Below are 5001 nucleotides of genomic sequence, written 5' to 3' on the forward strand. Positions count from 1 at the left end.
CATTAGACAGCTTTTATCTTTATTTCTCTCATTTATCTATAGCTATAATAAGATTTTGAAATACCTATGATTTAAGTTCCTTCACTTTCCTCTACTCATACCCAGAAGCATGGTACCTACCATAAAACATTGTCATTTACAACACTACATAGTTCAATACAACTGTCATATTATACTGTCATGGATGCAGACATAACATATAACTGTAGGCATGAGCCATCAGAGAGCACCATTAGAGAGAGAGAACTATATGATTGTCCTTACTCCTACTATCTCTATTTTGTCCAGATGACAACACATAGAACTCATATTGTCACTGCACTCATTTCTAACCATGATGATAGATACAATAAGTACCACCTTTACTGAATTCTGGAATATCATCTCCACCAAGAAACATTTTACCTATCACAATAATCATCTCTGAAGCAAAATGAAACATTTAAGACATACAGAATTTCTTTCAGCGTCTTGGCAAAATTTAATACCACATGCCCTTGGGAAGGCCTCAGGAGGTTATATTACATCTGTAAAGCCCTCTATACTGATGGCTTTTTCAATATATTGTTATGAAGCTTTAGGTTACACTTGGCCAAGAGAATTTTAAAAAGTCTGTCCATGGAATATAGTGATATAGAGCTTCAATATTATCATAAGCCAAGAGACACTGTGCCGGGGTCCAGCCCCAGCCGGGTCCAGGGAGTCCTGAAGGAGGAGTGGCGTCGGCGAAATGATGAGACAGGAGTCGTTCTGTTTGAGCAATCTCCAGAGAGAGAGCTAAAGCAGCTTTCTCTGGGTCCCCTTTTTATTACAATTTTTCTCATCATTATAGATTCACAATACGTCATTGATTATATAATTTAAAACTTTGCCAAGACATGACATTTCCTTAAACATGATTGAGAGCACACGGATCTACATTCTTCCAGGATATGACCCCCAGCCATACAATCATCAAAGTACAGAATCATCAATAAAACATGTCACCAATTTACATCCTTCAGATTTTCCCAAGATTTACTATTTTTCCCAAGATATGTTATTTCCTTATTAACTAATGCCAAACTACGTAACCAGACTCTAAGTCTCCTAGCCAATCATTAACCTAAAGTACACTTGTACTTTATTTCTAATTCAAAATTCCCATCTAAAAAAGTCCCTTTAAATCTTATATTTAAAATATCTTAAAGTTTGTGAATCATCCTTAAAACATATCAGAAACCTATACAACTTAAAGACTTAAGAATTTCTAAACTTAAGAATCTAAATAAAATAATATTTTTAACATTATTTTAAAACTGTGTCTTATAAACCTATTTTAATTGATTCCTAAATTTATTCTCATAAAACTGGTTGAGCTGCTTTCTCGAAGAGTTTCTTTGTTTCTCAGTCAAGGTACACTAGTTCTCAAAGAGTTTGTTTCTCAGTCAAGGTGCACTAGTTCTCAAAGAATTTGTTTTTCAGAGGATGATTGTTGTCCATTATTAGGTTTGTCCACAATGTACTAAGATAGAAGAATAGCCTTTTACTTTGTCCTTGATATGCTGAGGGGTGGGTAGAACGGCCTCCAAGGCATGAACTACCTGTTCTGTTCTAGCCATCTGAAATTTAATTTGTTTGGCATTTAACATACTTATGCCTCCTGTGAGAAACATAAGCATGAAAATGCAAAGTCCCAATTACATAAAAAAGGGTCTCATGGTTTCGGTTACCCACCAACCAGCATGGCTTTGCCAGCATTCATCCTCACTGTGACCCTGTCAAGACAGTGGGAGAGCGGCTTTGCCAACACTTTTTCTCACTGTGACCCTGTCAAGACAGTGAGTGGGGGATCGCCTCCACCAACACTGTCCATGTTTCAAAAAAAATTTCCAGAAGTGAGCTACACCACTTAGTAGAGTGAATAGAACTATTATAGTGAATGTGTCTCAGTCTCTAAGCCACAATGTCTTGTCATTGATCATGATGATGGCATTGAGCAATCATGTACTAAATTACTGGTAGTACTTCCTGGTGGTGGCTTTGATTCTTGAGTCTGTTTGAACTTGATTCCCACTCATTGATTTCTTCTTGGGTATAAAATTTAGCTTTGTGGATATCTAGGAGAAGGGAACTAATACTATGTGAATGACTATTTTATAGCATGCATTGTGCTGAGTGCTTTAATTTTAATACTGCTTATTTAAATTCAATATTACTGAAAGATGGGCTGGGGTTGTGGCTCAGCAGTAGAGCACTTGCCTGTCATGCGTGAGGCCCTGGGTTCGATCCTCAGCACCAGATAAAAATAAAAATAAAATAAAGGTATTTTTAAAAAAGAAGGTGTGTCTTAAAAAATATTACATATCCATTTCTAGCATTTAATGCTTACTATAATCATTTGAGTTAGGTGCTATAGATTCAATTTAAAAATGATAAAATGAAGGGTCAGAGCAGTTAATTTATCCACCCCAGTCATGCAGCTAGTGTCTGAGATAAAATCTGAAAGCATATCTTTCTGATGCCAGAGGCTTGTGATTGCTGATAAAAAAGGGACAGTCTCTAATTCATACCCTTCCTGATTACCAAACTTAATTTTACTTCCCATAGCCACTCCAAAGAGAGAAACAACTCTAACTGGTGGTCATATAGCCAATGGTTGAAAGTCACATTCTAGACAGCAGTCTATAAAAGAAGCATAGAACAAATTGGTGCTTTCTAGGACTCTGACATTTCATTTGTTTCTAATAGACTGGAGAAAATTCCTTGACACATCAAAAAAATACACTGTATAAGCCTTATCCAATAGGATAGGCACTTGTTTGCTGAGTCAGGATTTTAACAAAAGTTTTATTTTAACAAAATGTTTCATATTTTTACAGCTCCTCTTTCAAAGCTATTGAGTCTTTTTTGAATGATTATGTTTACAGTGGTTGAACAATACAAGGAGACAAGGACAACTTTAAAGTCTTCTGATGGTTGCTATCTGCTATCATCATGGAAAAATCAAGGTTAAAATAAGAGTCTGATTAATTCATACAGCAGTCGTTTAGCCATTTAAATTTGAGAACTGGCCGGGTGTGGTGGTGCATGTCTGTAATCCCAGTGGCTCAGAGGCTGAGGAAGGAGGATTCTGAGTTCAAAGCCATCCTCAGCAAAAGTGAGACCCTGTCTCTAAATAAGATTCAAAATAGGGTTGGGAATATGATTTAGTAGTCTAGTGCCCCTGAGTTCAATCCCTGGTGCCAATTAATTGATTAATTAATTTGAGAACTGTCCTTACTGTATCATCTTCAGGGACTATCTCATCCAAAATTTTGACTCTAAGAAGAAATTATGGGGAGATAGTCTTGTTTTCTTTAATATCAACCATGAGTTTAGTAACAACTACCAAGCATCATGTTTCCCTTTACTATCCATAATGATTCTATTATCCATGAATCCCTTATTAAATCTATTTGTTTATAGCCTGTAATATCTAATGAGGCAAAAGAAATCATAAGTTTACAACCTGTCTTTTAAATAAGACTTCCCCTTACATGCAGTAACTTCATCTGTGTGTAATATAAAGGCATTCTTCTCCCATTTCAATTTTTTCCAGATATGAAAGGACTTTATACTGATTGCTTTGATTTTTGATAAGTGTCCTCCAAAGTCCCACATGTTAATGACACCATCATTGTAGCACTATTGGGAGGTGGAGGAATCTTTAAGAGGTGGGGGCCAGTGGGAGGAAGTTACATCATAGGGGGCATTCTCTAGCCTCTTTCTCCTTCTCTCTTTGCTTCCTGGCTATGAGATGAACATACTTCTGCCATGGACTCCTGCCATGATGTATTAACTTGCCACAGGGCCAAAGGCAATAGGGCCAAGCAACCATAGACTGAAACATCTGAAAAGTGAGCCAACATAAACCTCTCCTCTTTTTGACTATCTCATGTACTAGAAAATTGACTAACTGATCATCTCAAACATGACTTTAGAAGTTTCAGATAGTAATAACAGACACTGAGTGCTTACTATGTGCCAAAGATAAAGTAGGTGGATTCATATTCATAATCCTCACAATAATCCCATGAGGAAAGCACAATTAATAGTCCCATTTCACAGGAGAAAACAAGTAAACTCATAGAGCTTAAATGATTTTCCAAAGTTATAAGCTACTAGGTCACTGAGTCAGTGACCTGGCCAATAAGTACAAGTGTCTCTGACTGTAAAGGTCATATTGTCACTATGCTATATGTTCTTCTCAATTGTTGTTCCAGGTTGAACAACTTTAATCTTTTTAGTTGGCCTCATGTATTTATCCATCCCTCCAGCACACCCTTTGTAAACCTTCTCCAACTCCACTCAGTTTTTAGTGGAGGACAATCATCACAAATGTACCCAGAATTCTAAGTGTGGACACAAAATAAATGTGAACAAGATAATATTTTGTCTTTCATTGCTAATGTTTTTCTTTTTTAAAAAATGACATCTAGTAACATTTTGGCCTTTTCAGTTTTTGTCAATACCTTAAGAGAAGAATCATTATACACTATTCCCTGAAAGCCACAATTCCCTTTCTGAATTGTAACTGTTAGCACAAACCACATTACCCCCAAAATATAGTTGGAATATATTTTAACAAAAGGATAGCCTTAAACAACACTGAAATTCATTGTTTCTTTCTTCCCAATATTCTCCAAAGCTTTCTTATAGTTTTCCTACAATGGTTTGCTTAATAATAATTATAATAATAGCAGCAATTATTTATTGACAATTTACTATATGTCAGCCATTGTGTCCTTTGATTTATGTGCATCTTCTCTTTAAATTCTCACAGTGATTCTCTTAGATATTTGTTATTATTATCTCTATTATGAAGATGAGGAAACCAAGGCTTAGAGTAATAATGGAAATTGTCCATGGACATAGCTAGTAGGTATCAGAGGTCAGGCTGAAATCTATTTACATGCAACATCAGAGACCATTCCTATATAATACATTATATATTTCCAACAGGAGTAAACAAACTATCAG

The sequence above is a fragment of the Callospermophilus lateralis genome, chromosome X (genome assembly GCF_048772815.1).
Source record: "Callospermophilus lateralis isolate mCalLat2 chromosome X, mCalLat2.hap1, whole genome shotgun sequence".
Taxonomy (NCBI): domain Eukaryota; kingdom Metazoa; phylum Chordata; class Mammalia; order Rodentia; family Sciuridae; genus Callospermophilus; species Callospermophilus lateralis.